General features: G+C 34.1%; 1 long non-coding RNA gene across 2 annotated transcripts; it reads right to left on the reverse strand.

The window, feature by feature from the left end:
- Nucleotides 1-1396: 1396 nt before the first annotated feature.
- Nucleotides 1397-5450, reverse strand: LOC145738109 (uncharacterized). 2 transcript variants are annotated; one of them, XR_014180597.1, is made up of 3 exons: nucleotides 3627-5450; nucleotides 3476-3567; nucleotides 1397-2268 (listed from the first exon to the last, which is right to left on the reverse strand). It is a non-coding gene; the product is annotated as an uncharacterized LOC145738109 (long non-coding RNA). The 2 variants fall into 2 exon arrangements; XR_014180596.1 differs by having other exon boundaries at nucleotides 3476-5450.
- Between the last annotated feature and the right edge of the window lie 15598 nt (nucleotides 5451-21048).

Raw genomic sequence — 21048 nt, forward strand, 5'->3', positions numbered from 1 at the left:
TTAATTTAGTTGATAACACACTGCTGCCATCAAGAGCTTCTCCAAAGTATGATAAGCTTTATAAGATTCGCCCCATGATGGATTTGTTACTTCACAACTTTGAGAAATGCCTAAATCCTGATCAAGTGATCATAGTAGATGAGTCAATGATCAAATTCAAGGGCCGTAGTAGTCTAAAACAGTATATGCCCAAAAAACCCATCAAAAGAGGATATAAGGTATGGATGTTAGCGGACAAAACAGGATACTGCATAAAATTTGAAATGTATACTGGGAAATCATCTACCGGTGACGTAGAAAAGTGCCTTGGTGCAAGAGTCGTTAATAATTTAACTAAACACTTGGAAAATAAAAACCATGTGCTATATATTGACAACTTTTTTAATTCTGTTGATTTACAGCAACAATTAAAACAGAAGAAAATCCATGCTGTTGGTACAGTAAATGTTAATCGTCGCCATATGCCGAAATTCAAGCCAGACAAGAGCTTGAAACGCGGTGATATACAATGGTTTACAAGCGATATTGGTTTGTTAGCAATGAAATGGAGAGACAAACGATGTGTTCACATGTTGTCAAATTATCATCAGCCAGAAGACGTAGGACAGGTCAAAAGAAAAGAGAAGGATGGCCAAACTATCGATGTTCCGTTTCCCCAAGTAGTAAGTGATTACAACCATAACATGAACGGAGTTGACATATTTTACCAGAGACTTTCGTACTACAAAATTGACCGCCGCAGTAAAAAGTGGTGGCATCGAATTTTTTTTACTTACTGGACGCATCAATTATAAATTCAAACAATATCTATAATCGGTTAAAGTTACCACAAATATCTGCTAAAGATTTTAGACGAAGTGTCATAAATGGATTACCCTCTGAAAGACTTGTCAACCCAAAGAGAAACTCTTTTACCTCGTCAGAAGTTGAAATAAATAAATTTAAGCCTTACGTACTCATAGAGATAAGGCAACAGTCATCTGCTCATCAGAAGAAGGTGTGCCCTTTGCAGCACTAAAACGAATCCAGTAAGGACGGATTGGCTTTGTCCCACATGTAAAGTTCCTTTGTGCTTGGGCAAACGTAAAGACTGTTTCCAAAATTACCATGCCTAATTTTAAGAGCCACTTAATTTGTAAAAAATACTTTTTAATATATGTTTGCTTTTAAACTCGCTTTTGATTTTCTGGCGCCGTGGTCTGCATTATGAACCACCCATTTATCAAAAAACTACTTAACATATTGTGTTTTTTTTAAATTTTTCTGTTATTAGTAATCACTTAAAGGATGGTAATTAACCAAAAAAAATAATATCTTCGAAAAAAAAAATACTGCTCCACTAGGGTGTGTTTTATTAGTCAAATTACGCACCGCTAAAGGTGGGTACAGACTTGAACCACATTCCGCAACTGAACCACGCCGCGAACCTCGTTGCAAACTTCATGAACGCCACCGCGAAGCGAACGCCTCACTGAACTTCGTTCCGCAACAACAAACCGTATCCGAAGAGCGTTCCAATTTTCTGCCCGGTCATCTGATTTAGTTTTGTGAAAAAGATCGATCATGGAAGTTGCAGCTGCAGCATATACCATTCATTTCGAATTGGAAAAAAAGAGCCGTAAGCGCAAACCACGACGATGGTGGCAAACTGATATTTACAGAAATAGAGCTATAACTGGAGGTCGAGCTTTATTGTCTGATTTAAAGATGCAACACATTAGTGGGCACTATAGAAATTTGACTAGAATGTCGCCTACAGATTTTGAATATCTACTCAATATGATTGGCACCAAAATAAAAAAGCAGAATACAAGATTTCGAAAAGCTATATCAGTGCAAGACAGATTGGCTCTAACACTGCGGTTTCTAGCAACAGGAGACTCTTATACTAGCTTGCAATATTTATTCAGAATTTCTAAGCAATCTATTAGTGAGATAATTCCAGGAGTGTGTGCAGCGTTACTGGAGGTATTTAGAGAAAATGTTCAGGTGAGTAAGTTTAACAGATTGTGATAATATATTTAAGGTTCTTTAATAATTTGCCATTTTATTAATGAACATATCAATTGTTCATTCAATATTTGTTCACACATATCAATATTTGTTCTTGGGCATTGCACTTTTTCGTTCTTTTCGGAATTGTGCCAGAAATATTACGAAGAGTTGCTGTTCCTGAGTATTGTTGCTAGGTGGATCGTCAAGAGATGGAGGCGGATCGTCAGTAGGTAGAGCTGCTGGATTTTCAGATTCCAAGTCATCATCGGGAATCTGCAATTAGCAATAATAGTTGTGATTAACAAAAAGCCTCAAGCTTGAAATTGAAACGCATAGATATTAATAAGATTTTCATCTTATGGGTTTTTCCGCAAAAATGTGAACCACTATCGACTATCTTTTATCATTTCTGCATTACATTTTTGAGGAAAAACTCCATATACATTTTTTCTTTCTAGTTATAAGCTGCTTAGTAAACTTTTTTCCTTTTATAAAAAAAATAGTTATAGTTTTCGCAGTAATCAATCATTTAACCACTACTTTCAAACCTTACTTATTTTGAAACTTATTTTTTAGGTGCCTACAACACAAAACGGATGGTTAACCATTGCTGAGCAGTTCGAGAAAATGTGGAACTTTCCGCATTGCCTGGGAGCTTTGGATGGCAAACATGTTGTTCTTCAATCTCCTATCAATAGCGGCAGCGAATATTTCGATTATAAAAGTACTTTTAGTATTGTCCTGTTTGCTGTGGTAGATGCCAATTATAACTTCTTGTACGCAAACGCTGGATGTCAAGGAAGAATTTCAGATGGTGGTGTTTTTAAACAGAGCCAACTTTACAAGAAATTAGAACAAAATTCATTGTGTTTTCCTCAAGCTGAACCTTTAAATGGAAGGCAAACAGACGTTCCTTATTTTTTTATCGGTGATGAAGCTTTTGCTTTGTCTGAAAACCTCATGAAACCTTTTCCGGGGGTGCATTCTAAAGGATCCTTGAAAAGAGTATACAATTATCGTTTGTGTCGAGCACGCCGAGTTGTGGAAAATGTGTTTGGCATTTCTTCAGCCGTTTTTCGAGTTCTTCGGAAGCCCCTACTACTGGAACCAGAAAAGGCCGAGCTAATAGTAATGACTGTAGTTCATTTACACAATTTTTTAAAAAGTTGTAATTCTATAAACATGTATACACCTCCCGGGACATTTGATACGGAAGTAGATGGCCACATTATTGAAGGCAGCTGGAGAAGGACCGCCAGCGATGAAGAAACGACTTCATTTCTTCCTCTTAGGAATGTACCACGAAAATCGTGTAAAAGTGCCCACGAAATTCGCGAAAAATTATCACAATATTTTCAAACTGAAAATCGCCTTGAATGGCAATATGAATACGCGTAAAAATTCGAAAAAGACGTAAAATTCCTGCTATACTTATACATATGGCTGTAAGAAATTAAAAAAAAAACATATGTTGACTTACCGTACTTAAAGTTGTTCGTGGTTTATTCTTATCGTGAAGAAACGTCAAACTTTTATAAGCAAACCAGCTACTTTCATAAATTTCATCAGTTCCTAGAAATAAGTAAAAGAATGTATTCATTACTGTTATAAAAACAATTAAATAAACCCACCTTTTCCAGTTCCAGTACTTTTTTAAATTTTTGCTCTCTCCCGCCGCAGAGATGAAAGCACGTTTGTGATTTTTCTCTTACATTCATCCACAGTTGTATCTAATTCTTCAGCTATATTTGTCCATGCATCATGTTTTTTTATTTTGTTGTAATATAATAGATGTTTTGAATTCCATAATAATTCATGTTTTCTGTACAACTCAATTAAAAACAGAATATTTTCCTCGGACCACTCCATGTCGCATGTACAACTGAATGTTGACTGAGCACTGACCAAATATCAAAACTGCACAGTGCACGTCCAGACTTGCATACGCCGTACCGCAACCACTCTTTTGATGTTTCGTCGAAATACCGACAAGCTCCGCAACGCGGCGCGCCGCGTTCCGCAACGCTTATCAGGTTCGCGGTGACGTTTTTTCCGACGTCCAGACTGCTCGCGGTTCGGTTCGGCATGGCGTTCGATACGCGACGAGGTTCAAGTCTGTACCCGGCTTAAGAGTTAACCGATAAACTCGGAATCCATCCTAGAGCCGCGTAGCGAAGACAACAAAATGTTTCAAAGCATATTACGTATAATGAATTTGAAGATGTTTATTTAAATCTTAATTCTAAATTAGTGATTCCAGCAATTTAACTTGGATTAACCACAACCCATAATAATACTAGTTACAATGGCCATGTGGGTAATTAAAACTAGTGCAACAATGGTCAATCTGCAATGCAAGTTTATTTTACAATATTATTATTTCGCAAATCAGTAATTTTAATTTGAGGGTCCCAATAAACTGTGCAAAAAGTTGCAATGGCTTGAAGGATAATTCGTTGTTCTGCAATATGATATTTGTCAGGCATTTTAACATAAGGAACCCATAAAAATTGTAAATATAATGGTTATAACGGCTTTAAGAATTTTTTTGTCCGTCATTTTTCCTCCATTTTGCAAAACTATTTTACATATTAGCCATTGTAACATCAGGGTCTCATGAAAATTGTGCAAGAAAGTTGCAATGGTTTGAAGAGCAGTTAAGCTGCTCTTAAATCTTCTGATTTTATGAAATAGCCATTTTAACATAAGGGACCCATAAAATTACGTACATGCAACAGTTACAATGGCTTACGTTAAATCTTCTTCCGTTTCATAAAAATGCAAAAAAGTTGCAATAGCTTCAAGAACAATAATTTTGGTACCAATCACTTGTCCTTGCATGCCGTAGGGACTTTGAAAATTGAACATTATGAATTCGAATACTAAGCATATACAGGGTGATTCTTCTCAGCTCCCGTCGTTTGCAGCTGAGTTATTATTTATTTTAGGACTTTCAAATTTTGTACACATTATCTTTTATGGAAAATAGTTTTGGTTATACAGGGTGTCCCACAAAAATGTGACGTCATGATGACATATTTTCCTTAATTGCAACCCCCCTATTTTTCTACATGTTTAGGTGTTTTCTTTGTTTTTCTACATAATCCTATAATGTTATTAAAATCGATTAACAAAAATGGGCGCAAAAAAATAAAATGTAAAAAAATTGGTTATACATCACTGGATATACAAGTTTCTAAAAATAAAACTGGTAGGTGGTTATTTGATTTAAACCAGAAATGCATTAACCAAGGCTTAACAATCATACTGACCAAATTTGGACGATCTAAATTATACAGGGTCTCCAAAATTTACTGTCAAATCTTTGGAACTTTAAAGAGCTTTTCATTCTTATTGTAAATAGAACGCCCTGTATATTTTCATTGGATGCTGAATTAAAAAACAAAACTTTTTTCTGATTATATCCTTACCGATATTCATAACCGTTTTAAAGATATTTGCCAAAAACCCGTTTTACCCGTTTAAACCCGTGCTTGTTTCAAAAGCAGTTGAATTAAAAAAAAATAAGATGGCTTTGATATATCAATTTAATTACAGGTTCGGTTAAAGTGACATGAAGCTTTTTTGACAAATAAAAAATAATTGTTATATGACATTTCATATCTTACTTAAGTGGTTTAGGCGTCTTTTATAATGAATTATAACAGATAAGAGCTTGTGGATATGATTTTCTTATTGGGAGTGCTTTTCATATTGTGTCCCAAAAAAACTGTTTTTTTGCGAGTGGGATTTACGCAGAACGTTATCCAGAACGACGCCATCCAGATAAGCGGAGCTTTCAGAATCTATTGGAACGGTTTTCACAAACCGGGAAAGTGGATTACCCCAAACCAGTTCGAGATAGGGCGGTTCGAACAGAAGAAAAGAAACTGGATGTAATGTTGCAAGTCGTGGAGAACCCCTCTCTAAGTCAGGAGAAAGTGGCTGATGCGCAGAACGTTAGTAAAAGCTCTGTGCAACGTATTTTAAAGGAAAACCATTTCCACGCGTATCACATCATGTTTCATCAGGAACTTCTTGAGGAAGATTTCCAAAAACGCATGGAATTTTGTAACTGGGCCCAGGCTAAAATAAGGCTTAACTTGAAAGCAGCCTTCCACAAAACGGGTTCGTAAATAGACATAATTTCCATTATTATTCGGACCACAATCCAAGAATATTTAGACAAATTGATAAACAACATGGATGGTCTATTAATGTGTAGGGGGAATTATTGGAGGTTTTGTCAAGAACAGTATAGTAACGAAATTTAATAAAATATTGTATTAAATTTCGTCCTGTTTTTAGTCAATTATTCAACGCTTAGCAACGATTTAAACATATTTTTATTCACTAGATGTTTAAAAAAAAATTAAATCACTCTGAATGACATTGGCCTATTTACAGATGTAAACAAACAAACATCAATGTCACATCTACGGGGGGCAGTGCAAACTTAATAGAACTGTAATTTTAATTTTTTTTATATAAGTCGAAATTTAATAAAAAAAAGTCCATTGCTGTATAAATAACTAGTATAAAACACGCGATTTAAACCTGTTTAGATGACGTAAAAATAGTTTGAGTCACTTGCTGTATAAATAACTATTAAAGTTGTTGCTCTGGAATGGCGTGTACTTACAATTTTAAAGTTTTCACTTCGAAATAGAATAATGGTTTAAAACCTACACCAAATGGACTTGTCATGGACCTAGCTGAAGACATTTCAAACGCAGGCAGAACAGTTGTAACCGATAACTGATACACTAGCATTCATTTAGCTATGCGATTAATCGATTCAGATACTCCCTTAGTAGGTTCGGTACGAAAAAACCAATGTGGTCTGCCAAAAGCAGTTGTATTAAAGAAACTTCAAAAAGGTCAAATATTTGAGAGTAGTAGAGTAAGGAGGGTCTAATTTTTATAAAAAAAAAAGATAACATAAATGTTTTTATGCTGTCAAGTAAACATACTGACAAAATGATCGAGGTGAGGGGCACAAGAGGGGTAAAACTAAAACCTGAAGTTCTAATAATAAACATTCTGGCTCGTTCTTAGAAAACACACGTGATAAAAGGTTGATTCTTCGATATAAATCGGAACTGGGCAGACACAAAAAGTTAATTTTGCTGTAGGATGTTAATTAGTTGAAAAATTGTACGTTTGATGGATATTAATGACTGATTGCTGGTCTGGTTCAATTCCAATGTCAACTTCTGCACAGTTACTCAGTTCGCCATGCGTAGGTTGACATTTAAAGGAATGACAATTTTTCAAATACATCACCATTTAGTCGGACATTAAATAAAAATTAGGCGGCCAAATATTGTGGATAAAACAATGCTGCATATGGCATAACAGCAAATCGAAATAGCAAATAAAACTACACACAACCCGCGCCCCAATCTTTAGTTTATTATTAAAATAAATAAGAATTCCAGCGTTCCCTTGTACGACTTTTTATGGATCTCGCTTCGCCGGGAGAATATCTGAAATAAAGAAAATAATTACGACAAGAACATATAAAACATCAAGGTGTTTTAACCGATTTCAGCTGCATACCTAAAAAAAATTCAAAAACTTTTTATTACGTCCGGAGATTTTCGACAAAAACCGAAAAAGTCAAATTTCTATTTGATTTTTACCACTTTATTAATGATTATTTTGGAATTTACTCCGAATATAATAAAAAATTTTGAATTTTTTTTTTACCAAATTATGTAGCAATAAAATGCGCAACGTTGCGTCCATTTAACTAAAGCTCTATCAACAATAGTTTCTGAGATAACAATGCTAATGCATCGAATTTGTAACACCCTGTATATAGTGTAAAAGTTTAAGAATTAAGTGTAGAATTTAAAATGTATTAAAAAATGTGGTTCTATTTAAAAATACCAATATTTTATCTGCCACGAAGTTATGCAGCAGCCTGCATAGTCAAAACAATAAGAAAATATTTCTAATTTTTGTTTTATAAAAAAATTGCCCAGCTTAAATTAAAACTGTTTTTTATAAGCTATGTGATAATATCAGTTTTAATTTAAGCTGGGCAATTTTTTATAAAACAAGTTTTTTTTTCTTTTTTATAAGCTATGTGATAATATCAAAGATCACAAAACGGTGCACGCTAGATGTAACAAGTCTTCCTGATCAATCAATCAATGAGATAAATTCAAAAATTCAATAATATTGTCACAAGTAGGTTGTAAACATTGTAAATATTCAAACCCTTAAGGAGAGTAGCGCCCTAGAATTTTACCCCCACCAAGAGATGCCTAAAGTTGGACTTTAATAACTGGCAACGCTGCATCTCTCTCTCTCGTACGAAGCCGTCGCCGTGCCGACACGTTACCGTTTTAATTCCCGAATATAATTGTTTAATTAGCATAAAAAAGTTCGTTTCATTAAAATAATCGAATCATACAGTCCACTACAAACGAGAAGTATAAATCCAACATAAATTTTGGTCCATACGAGCGGATTGCAAAGTGATAAGTGATAAGTAACCTCAAAAAGCATCGGTTTGATGTAAATTCCGCGTGCCGCGTTCCGTGAACGGGTGCAAGATCAACAACAGCGAGCCATACACAGCGTTGCCACGTAGAGCAGCGAGAAAGAAGCAAGACGTCAAAATATAAAGTAGGTCCTTTCCATTATTTTCCGTTAGTGTTCCTACCTGGATACATCCATCTGCATGCTAAAATTTGTGTGAGAAGCTTAAAGCAAATAATCAGATTTAGTTTTTTTTAAAAAGTCTAAACGGTCAACTTACATCAATTTGTAACAATGCCCGATGACACAGATAATGGTGTCGATTCAAGAATAGACGAGTTTAAAAGGTTGGTATTTCGAAGAGGCCAATTAAAGGCAACTCTAACTCGTTTTACTAATTTTTTGAACAGTCCAAATCCCGGATATACTAGCTTAAAATTGCGTATAAAAGATCTCGATACAACTTGGGCAGAGTTTCAAGACATTCAATCAAAAATCGAAGAATTAGATTCAAAACAGGATGTTGAAAGACAGTCGTTTGAAGACAATTATTACAGTAGCGTTGCGATAGCGCTTGATTTAATTGAACAACAAGAACATAACGTAGTTTCGAGTGCTGGAGCAAATTTAAATGTGTCTCAACCAGCAACAAACAATAATAATAATAACGCAAAGTTACAATCTATCTCCCTGCCACAGTTTAGTGGATCGTACGAAGGGTGGATTCAATTCTACGAAGTATTTCAAGCGTTAGTAGATAAAAACAGCGACTTAACAAAAATTCAGAAATTTTATTACTTGCAGTCGTGCCTTCGCGGTGAGGCAACACAAGTATTACAATCTCTAGAAATCTGCGAAGCTAATTACGATGAGGCATTAAAGTTACTACGTGAAAGATATGAAAATAAGCGCATGTTAATTCACAATCATGTTCGAAATTTATTTGAAATGTCCTCAGTATCTAGAGAATCTCATCAAAATTTACGAAAACTCATAGACAGCGTAGTTCGAAACCTTCGAGCATTAACGAGTCTTGGTCAACCAGTAGACCAATGGGATACGTTGATAATATATTTAATTTCACAAAAGTTAGACAATCACACCCGTAAAGAGTGGGAAGTGCTGAACAATAAAGATTCGCCAATGCTCGATGAGTTATTAAATTTCTTGAAAAATAAATGTCAAGTACTTGAAACTATTGACAATAAACAACACCACGCGTACGAAAAAGCTCCTCAAAACCGCAGTACAGTAGCTCATGTAAACACAGGAGATTCCACACAACAGTTTTATCAGAATTCGGCAAATCAAGGGCAATTTAATAATTTTTATTGTTACGTTTGTAAAGAAAAGAATCATTATACATACAAGTGCCCTAAATTACTTGCGTTATCCTGTAAAGATCGTTATCTTGAGCTGAAGCGTTTAGGAATATGCACTAATTGCTTAAGAAGTGGTCACAATAATGAAAATTGTACAGGTAAAACATGTTGAATTTGCAAGCGTAAACATAACTCCATTTTACATGATTCTAATTTCATATTTAATCGAAACACTCCTTATAATAACAATAATACCTTTACCGCCATTAGTCCCACAAACGTCAGTTCTGAAAATACCGTTAATCTTGAAAATAGCGAACAAGGTTCCAGAATCTTGCAAATGTCCGATCAAAATTACAACAGTACGCGTCAATCGATACAAGAACTCGATAGTTCACTTCAGAGGCAATGTACCTTAACTAGCATAAATACAGGTGCTAACGAAACGGTCAGCAATGCAACAGCGTCATCAGCTGCTCGTTGTCACAACACTAATTCCTCGGGTAAAACTCAAATTTTGCTTGCAACAGCAATCGTTAACATTATAGACACAAATGGCAAAGCTTTAAAGTGTCGCGCGTTATTGGATTCTGCGAGTCAATCCAACTTTTGCTCTGAAGCATTGTATCAAAAGTTGAACTTACCAGGATGTATAGTAAACGTTCCTGTTCTTGGAGTAGGAGGCGCGTCCTGTAATGTGTCAGTCAAAGTCAAAACAACGATTAAAGCGTTAAATGATTCATTCCAGGCAAAGGCTGAATTTTTAATTATAAATAAAATTACCACTAAATTGCCGCAAATTTCTTTCGATCCTACTTTTCTTAACTTGCCCGAAAACATTCAATTAGCGGATTCCGATTTTTGTAACTCAAACGAAATTGATATCTTAATCGGAACCGAATTATTTTTCCGTTGTTTAAATGACCAAAAAATTATGTTAGGTGAAGACGCTCCTATCTTGCAAAATACCAAGTTCGGATGGGTTTTAGTTGGTCCTTTAAACTTATACCGTGTACCGAAAGAAAAATATCATAGTCATTGTTTTTTGAATCTCAATGAATCTTACGAAAACCTACATAACACCATACAAAAATTCTGGCAAATTGAAAATGTAGGAAGCAAAGATAAGCTAACTAATGAAGAACTCGAATGTGAGTTAGATTTTCGAAATAATCATAAAATCGAAACAGACGGACGTTATACAGTTAAACTTCCGTTAAAGCAAAATTATGTAGAGTTAGGAGAATCTTATTCGATCGCATTAAAATGTTTACTTTCTTTGGAGCGACGTTTGGAAAAGAATATCGAGTTAAAAACCCAGTACACTGACTTTCTAAAGGAATACGAGAAAATGGGTCATATGTCCCGCATTAATCCTGATTTAGATTTACCAGGTGAAATTTGCGTATATCTCAGCCATCATGCCGTCATAAGGGAAAGTAGTAGCACTACAAAATTACGCGTTGTTTTCAACGCAAGTTTGAAAACTAATTCTGGCTATAGTCTAAATGACGTACTCAAGATAGGGCCCAAAGTACAAAAGGACGTATTCGATATGGTTTTGCGTTTGCGCACTTACCCAATTTTGATTGTCGCGGACATTGAAAAAATGTACCGTATGATATGGATTGACAAATCCCATCGAAAATTGCAACGCATTCTTTGGAGAGATGACGTCACTGGAAACGTCGTTCATTACCAATTAAATACCGTGACGTACGGCACAGCTAGCGCATCGTTCTTAGCTACGCGTGTTTTACATGACATTGGACTTAAATATAAAGATTTACAGCCCGAAGTTAGTAAAATAATTTTAAACAATTTCTACATGGACGACTTAATTTTTGGGCACCACGACCTTGACAAAGCAATTGAATTAAAAGCAAATATCGACAAAACATTGTCTAAACATGGATTACAATTAAGAAAATGGGTGTCAAATAATCCCCGCGTGATCAAAAAATCTGACGATTCACAGAATACAGAATTTTATATACTAGGAGACGATGAAACAAAAACGTTAGGTACCGCTTGGAATACAAAATCTGATACTATTCATTATAATTTTCAATTAAAAATTGATCTTTCTATAATAACTAAAAGAACCATTCTAGCAACCATTGGACAGCTTTACGACATATTGGGTTTAATTAATCCTGTAATAGTGACGGCTAAATTAATCTTACAAGAGGTTTGGAAAAGTCAACTAGATTGGGACTCTTCAGTGCCTGCAGTTATAGCTGATCAATGGTCAATTTTTGTCAACCAATTGCCTAAACTCAATTCTATACACATTCCACGTTGCGTGATAGATACCGAAATAAGTCATGGATCAGTTTTACTTTGTGGTTTTTCGGACGCGTCACAGCTCGCTTACGGAGCTTGCATTTATCTCGTATCTTGCGATAATTCAAACAAACCCTCTTCACATCTGATTTGTTCTAAATCTAGATTAGCGCCATTAAGTTCGATGAGCTTGCCACGCTTAGAACTGTGCGGAGCACTGTTATTAGCTCAATTAGTCGACAAGGTGTTAAAGTCTCTAGAAATTCACATACCTCAAGTAAATCTTTTCACCGATTCTATGATCGTTCTGGATTGGCTAAATTCTGAACCGAGTCGATGGAAAGTGTTTGTCTCAAATCGAGTTGCCGAAATCCAACGACTTACCGCAAATATGACTTGGTATCATATAGAGTCTGATATCAACCCCGCTGACATAGTCTCCAGAGGTTCTGATCCTGTAGCCATTCAAACTCAACCTCTTTGGTGGCATGGTCCTCCTTTTTTATTGACAGATTGTGAGCAGTGGCCTAAATGTCCAAACGTTAAAATAGCATTGCACGAAGCGCGAAAACAAAATATGAACCTATCTTTTTCTACCGTAAAACAAATCATCGGTAATCCTAATGAGATATTTTTTAGATGGTCTTCTTATAACACATTAATTCGAGTTATTGTTTTATGAGACCACGAGCATTATGAGACCATCTATGTTTATAGATGGTCTCATAATGCTCGAAATAAGGAAAAACTTTCAGGGCCGTTATCTACCCGTGAGTTAGACAGCACTATTTACAAAATATGTAAGCTAGTGCAGATTGAAAGGTTTTCGGAAGAAATTCGTTGCTTACAGAATTCTCAAGTTGTGCCTAAAAATAGCCGAATTCTTTCTCTTAATCCGTTCATTGATGAACAAGGATTACTACGAGTAGGCGGACGACTAATAAATTCTAATTTGAATTTTGAAAGGAAACATGCTATTATTTTACCATCTAAACATGCATTTGTTCAGTTGTTAATCAATCACTATCATCGGAAATTCCTACATGCAGGTCCGTCATTCATTCTAAATCAAATTCGGGACAAATTTTGGATTATTACCGGAAGAAACGAAGTTCGAAAGGTGTTAAGGAAATGCGTTATTTGTTTCCGAATAAAACCGTCAAGCCCCAATCAACTAATGGGAGCATTACCAAAACCTCGAGTCGTACCATCTCGACCCTTTTCTCATTGCGGCATTGATTATGCTAATAAAGATGGTAAAACACGGAATCGGGTAACTATTAAGGCATATATTTGCGTTTTTATTTGCTTCAGTACCCGCGCTGTTCATGCCGAACTTGTAACGGACTTAAGCTCTGAAGCATTTCTTAACGCCTTCAAACGATTTGTCTCGAGACGCGGTTTATGTCAGCATATTTTTAGTGACAATGCAACCAATTTTGTGGGTGCTAACCGTGAATTACTTAGACTTTGCCAGGTTGTGCGAGATTGCGTCTCTAATAAATACTCTAACTACTTTTCTGATCATCGAATTAATTGGCATTTTATACCGGCGCGATCACCTCACCATGGAGGTATTTGGGAGTCTGCGGTGCGTTCGTTTAAATATCACTTGAAACGTGTCATTGGGGATAATCATTTAAATTTTGAACAATTTTATACGCTTCTTACACAAGTTGAAGCCATCCTAAACTCTCGACCTATCCTACCCCTATCCAATGACCCTACTGATATTGATGCACTCACTCCTGGGCACTTCTTAATCGGCGAGACTCTAGTCGCTGTACCCCAATCCCACGACAGTGACATTCCAACCAACCGATTACGTCAGTACAAACAACTGCAAAAGTTAGCGCAACGATTTTGGAGTCTTTGGAGTAAAGACTACCTCAACACGTTACAGCAGAGAGCCAAGTGGAAGACTCGACAAGAGAACATCAAGATCGGAACTCTCGTACTACTAAAGGAAGAAAATGAACCTCCCTTGCATTGGCCTATGGGTCGCATAGTGGCTGTTCACCCCGGAGCTGATAAATTAGTGCGTGTAGTGTCAGTGCGCACGAAGAAAGGTGTTCTGTCACGCGCGATTACGAAAATATGTCCGTTGCCGATAACGGACAATGGCAGTGACTGTTAATGTTTTCTTAAGAACTTGTTCTCTTAAATTATTTTATTTAAATAAGGACATGTTGTTCGAACTGTTGAAATATCTTTGTATTTCAAGGCCGGCGGCATGTTGTAAACATTGTAAATATTCAAACCCTTAAGGAGAGTAGCGCCCTAGAATTTTACCCCCACCAAGAGATGCCTAAAGTTGGACTTTAATAACTGGCAACGCTGCATCTCTCTCTCTCGTACGAAGCCGTCGCCGTGCCGACACGTTACCGTTTTAATTCCCGAATATAATCGTTTAATTAGCATAAAAAAGTTCGTTTCATTAAAATAATCGAATCATACAGTCCACTACAAACGAGAAGTATAAATCCAACAAGTAGATTTTCGTTAAATACTTATTCAGCAAATAATCGGCCACTGACCGAAACAAGTCGTCGACCACTTGAGTTGCAAAATAAGCAATCGAACCTTTTTAGAACGGAAGCTAGCTAAGGTGTTGCAATCGCCAGTCAGCAATAAGTCATCAATTGTTCGGACAATGATCCAAGTGCTTAGACAAGCAATTAAGAAATTGAACTGACTAAGGGATCGCAATACCTTACAATAAATAGCCGAGAAATTTGGAAGGAGAGTTAGTTAGAAATTATCCGCGAAACTAAACGGTTCGGTCGCGAAAGTGAAGGGAACTCTACCCTGACACTTACCCTCGGTCCAAAATGGTTTGTGCATTTATTATCACGTAAGTACAAACTCTGTAATTTATGAATAAGCCAACTTGTGTCTGACAATGTGTATAAAATCTAAAGTCTTCAACTTTACTAGTTTCTCTCTGTGAATAAACGTTGTTGTTTTTGTTATCCAACCTTTGAGTTTAACTTGACTACGACCCCAGCCTACACGTCCCCGCGTTACGACTAAAAATTAGATCGTGACAATATACAGGGTGTTACATTATAAAACAAAGAAAATTTGGACTGTCACAGTTTTACAAGATACTTTTTATAGCTACCCAAATAGATTACTCTGATTAAAATAATCAAATCAACCTTAATGTTAATTCCTGTATATCTGAGATATTATTTATAGAAAGGGAATAGCTTGAATAATCAAATTATTTAAAAATTCAGAAGAATTTACTTGGTTTTAAAAACATTGCAACTACACAAAGGTGTTTGCTTTATAATCATAGTACTCATAAGATACAAGCGGTGTCTTGAGTTCATCATTTGTACTCACTGCAAACTACCTCATTATTACTATTACTTTAAACATGCTTTTAGATGACACTAAATATAATACATATTGATTTGACGTTCAATAATGCAATTTACCAAAGTAAATAATGATGATTATCGTTGAGATTATGGTGTTAACGTAAAACAATAATGAAAACTGCAATGCTTTTCATTTTAATGTCAATTTCAGTAAAAATAGTTAACTAACATTAAAACTTGCTCTTTTATGCACTGTTCTAATGTAGTACTTCTTGGTGGGTAATTTGATCCTTGTTTCAGTCAATTTCTTCATAAAAGTTATGTTTTCTCACATGAAAATGTAGTGAAGTATTTACCAGATACATTTCTGTAAGAGAGGCCTAATTTGTTACTTGAACTATACTTTAAAAAATCCAGACTAGAAAAATGTGTAGTAATGATGCATCAGCAGGGTTAAATACATAGGTTAAGTATGAAATTGGCATTGTAATCTTACCTGGACCAGCAGGCTCTATGTCCTTCAAAAAATATACATTTACTCGATTTTAGTGTATAATTTTCAACTATTATTTAAATAGTGTATTAAAATTAAAAATATAACTATTTTAGCTGCATGGGAATCTGTTTGACATAACGAAATAAAAACAAACACAAAGTGACAAATTCGAACTTTAGTTGACATAACAACAGATGGAAGATGGCTTAATCAGCTGAATTTGTTTGCTCAAAGTGATAACCCACATGACGTCACAGTAAGGTGCTCGGGCTGCACAATATGCGCTTAAATCTTTTTATATTAGTTTTTACATTGAACAGTAGAAACTAGAAATCTACTTTCACAGAATGTACACACTACTTTCCATCTGAGACCATATTTATAGAAAATGGTAAGCTCAAATAATCAAATTATCAAAAATTGAACTTCATTAAGTAATGGATTGTTAAAAAAAACATTGCAGCTGCACAAATACAGGGTGTTACAAATTAGATGCATTAGCATTGCTATCTCAGAAAGTATAGTTGATAGAGCTTTAGTTAAATAAAGGGAAAGTTACGCATTTTATTGCTAAATAATTTGGTAAAAAAAAAAATTAAATTTTTTATTACAACCGGAGATATCCAACAAAAACAATTAATCAAATTTCTATTTTATTTTTTTACCACTTTATTATTGATTATTTTGGAAAATCAATTGCACCTTCTGGAGGCATTAATTTATGCTATTGAAGAAAATAATGTTTGTATTTAGCTACAACGTTTCTTTTTTGATTTCGTTTTTTTAGTAGGTACCAACCTCCCGAAAATAATGATGTGCCACACTTGTCAAAAAATTATACCTAGTGTACTTAGGTATTTGTTTTTTTTTCAAATATGCATTTGAAATTCATGTTATCATAATGAGTAAATAATTTAGTTTGATATGATTAAGCTGTTTCATCAAAACTCAACCTCGAATTCAAACATGTGAGTATCCGAAAAATAAATAACTAATCAAAAACATATTTTTTTTTTTAATAAACGAAAAGTACCATAAGAACCTCTCTCTCTTTTTCGAAGAAGCAATGATCCTAATTATTAAATTATATAAAACTAAATTATCTACTCATCATGACAACAAATCAATTTCAATTGCTTAATTTTTTTAAAAATCTCAAAATACCAAGTACATAATATGAGTACACTAGGTATATTTTTGTGGCTACTAAAAAACGAAATAAAACGTTGAGGTCGGTATTTGAAAATTTGAAGTTGATGGTCGTATCTAAAAAAGTAACGTCTGAGCTGAAAACTAAAACAATTTTCTTGAAGAGCATAAAAAAGTGCCTCCAGAAGGTGCCATTGATTAAAATGGTAAAAAAATAAAATAGAAATTTGAGTTTTCAGGTTTTTGTTGGATATCTCCGGATGTAATGAAACTGGACTGAAACTTTTTGATTTTTTTTTACCAAATTATTTAGCAATAAAAGGCGCAACTTTGTCTCCGTTTAATTAAAGCTCTATCAACTATACTTTCTGAGATAGCAATGCTAATGCATCGAACTTGTAACACCATGTATGATTGCTTTACAATCATGGTACTAGATAAACAAATGTTGTATCATATAAGTAATTTCGTAGCCATCATTTGATCTGAAGAATTGACATATGATTAGATTATTACTGTTCCTTTAAACATGCATTTAGATAACATTACACATACAGTGCTTCTGTAACATGCATGCTGCCTAAGTTCAATAAAATTAAAAAGACTTTTGACAAAAATTCTCGGACCCCTATGTTTTTAATTTTATTAACCGCTGCTTGTGTTATATGAATTGGAATTATACAGGGCCCAAAAACTGGGTATTTAAAATATTTTAGATCTTTTAAATGGCAACAGTTCTTTATTATTGTATAATTTAGATTCTAGAAACAAACCATTCTAAGTATTGTTCCATGCAATTTGTACCACAATTGTCCTGTAAATATTGATAATTTGAAGCCAATAATTTTCCAATAAATCAGATTAACATCCCCAAAAATTATTGCTGACATTTTTAAAAAAAATGTAAAAAGATAATAAACCGTCTTGGTTATTGTAACAGTCCATAGAGTTCATTTTGAACAGCTGATTTTAATTTTTTTCGATTTTTTTAAGTTAAAGTTGTGGGACCTAGTTTTGAAAAGTGTTTTTGACATTTGTTTAAAAACAATTGAATATCAGTATAGAGTATGTTGCATGAAATATGTTAAGAATTGTTTGTAGAATCCAAAACCTTCTATAAAAATAAGGTTCCAAGTGTTTTTGCAAAAAGTAAAGCCCACTTAATAGAACAAAATTTAGTTTAAGTATTAGTATTCACTGTAAAAATTGAAGGTGATTATAATGATTTATGGAGGTTATTACATGACATATAGACTGACAACTGCCAGTACATAAATAGTAAATATTAAATAAAAAGTTGTAGCTTTAAGCCGGAACCCAAAACAAAAACGAAAAAGTTAATAAAATCATGTATCATCATCAATCAAAATCATGGGCAGGGTAATTAAAGGGCTTAAATTTTCCAAAGTCTGTTTTTCGCTATTTGATCTCCAAGGTGACCTTGAACTGTCAAATATATGTCAAAATAAAGGTTTTATAAATTTTGCTTTAGGAAACGATGAAAAGCACTATAGATAATTCACATACCAAATTTGAACCGTCTACGTAGCCCTGATAGCTTTCTACGTCAATATTTTAGTGCGGCTCCTCCTGTGAACAAAGCATTTCGTAAAAAACGCCTTAACTTTAACAGTTTTTATAACAAAAACTCGAAATTTGGGATACCAACGTTCAGTCTGGATATCTCGAGTGTGCCGTAGGTGGCTTCTCGGAATTCAATATTTGACATGACCTTTGCGTGTCAAATAATCGTGATAATGTTAAAATGTATTTATTTTTTCTCAAAACTGTAAACGGTATCCAAAATCCCTATTTTGAATTTAGTGCTTCTAGGTTGTTCCGTTATTATTATAGGTGAAATTATTTTCATCTTAAAATCATTCCGATATGAAAACTATTTTTATATGATTTGAATTTGAATGAAAACTATATTTATATTTTTATATGAAAATTATTTTTATGAACTATAAATTACTTTAAAAAGTAATTTTAAATATATTTTTATATTATTATATTTTAATATATTATTATAGATTTTTAAATTAATTTGTTACTGCTCAAAGTACATTTAAGTCAGGACTGAACTAGCAAAGTAGGGATCTCGTGGAAAACCGGATAATTTCCACAGTTTTCAACTTAAAATTTTGAAATTTGGTGTACAGGGTGATTGATTAAATTTTGACCACCCCCTTAACTTTCTTAATTTTGATTTTAGCGAAAAACGTTAAATACAAAACCAGTAGATATTTAGGTCTACTTTATTTTTAGATAAACAGTTATTATACAGGGTGTCCCAAATTTGAGTAATAAACCAAACTTATGTTTTTTTAAATACGATGACCAACTTTTTATCCCATATTTGAATTCTACGTCAAATTCTAGGCCTAATTGATGAAAAATGTCTGTATCGATATTCAACTGTTTCCGCAGCAGCGTCGTTGATTGGTTGAATTTTGACCACCCCCTTAACTTCTTTAATTTTGATTTTAGCAAAAAACGTTAAATACAAAACTAGTAGATATTTAGGTCTACTTTACTCTTAGATAAAGAGTTATTATACAGGGTGTCCCAAATTTAAGTAGCAAACCAAACATGTTTTTTTTAAATACAATGACCAACTTTTTAATCTATATTTTAATTCTACGTCAAATTCAAGGCCTAATTGATGTAAAATGTCTGTATCGATATTCAAATGTTTTCGCAGCAGAGTCCTTGATTGATTGAATTTTAACCACCCCCTTAACTTCCGTATTTTTGATTTTAGTAAAAAAACTAGTTGTAGCAACAGTTATAGATATTTGGGTCTACTTTTACTCTTATATAAACAGTTATTATACAGGCTGCCCCAAATTTGAGTAACTAAATTAAACTTTAATCACATAGTCGAGGAAACATTGTTAAAGTAACAGATGCTGCGGAAACAGTTGAATATCGATACAGACATTTTACATCAATTCCTAAAATTTGACGTAGAATGCAAATATCGGATAAAAAGTTGGTCATTGTGTTTAAAAAAACATAAGTTTGGTTCGTTACTAAAATTTGGGACACCCTGTATAATAACTGTTTATCTAAGAATAAAGTAGACCTAAATATCTTCTAGTTTTGTATTTAACGTTTTTTGCTAAAATCAAAATTAAAGAAGTTAAGGGGGTGGTCAAAATTCAACCAATCAACGACGCTGCTGCGGAAACAGTTGAATATCGATACAGACATTTTACATCAATTAGGCCTAGAATTTGACGTAGAATTCAAATATCGGATAAAAAGTTGGTCATCGTATTTAAAAAAACATAAGTTTGGTTTATTACTCAAATTTGGGACACCCTGTATAATAACTGTTTATCTAAAAATAAAGTAGACCTAAATATCTACTGGTTTTGTATTTAACGTTTTTTGCTAAAATCAAAATTAAGAAAGTTAATGGGGTGGTCAAAATTCAATCAATCACCCTGTACGTCTAAACTAACCGAATTCCTCAAATCTGGCGTTGAAAGAATTTCTATTTTCGACATTGGACGCCACCTTCACCGGTCAAAAATACGTAAATTTTGACAGAACATGATTTTTTCATTTTTTATCGAAAAGTATCACCTTTGGCGACATCTGTGCCAAATTTCAGATTTTTAAGCTAATTGGTTACCTCTCAAAGTACATTTAAGTCAAGACTGAACTAGCCAAGTAGGGATCTCGTGAAAAACCGAATAATTTCCACAGTTTTCAACTTAAAGTTTTGAAATTTGGTGTACGTCTAAACTAACCGAATTCCTAATATCTGGCGTTGATAGAATTTCTATTTTCGACCTTGGACGCCACCTTCACCTGTCAAAAATACGTCAATTTTGACAGAACATGATTTTTTAATTTTTTATCGAAAAGTATTACCTTCGGCGATATCTGTGTCAAATTTCAGATTTTTAAGCTGATTGGTTACCTCTCAAAGTACATTTAAGTCAGGACTACTACCTAGTCAAGTAGG

Source organism: Ips typographus, linkage group LG15 (genome assembly GCF_016097725.1).
Source record: "Ips typographus isolate SLU linkage group LG15, UJ_Ityp_2.0, whole genome shotgun sequence".
In the NCBI taxonomy this organism is placed as follows: domain Eukaryota; kingdom Metazoa; phylum Arthropoda; class Insecta; order Coleoptera; family Curculionidae; genus Ips; species Ips typographus.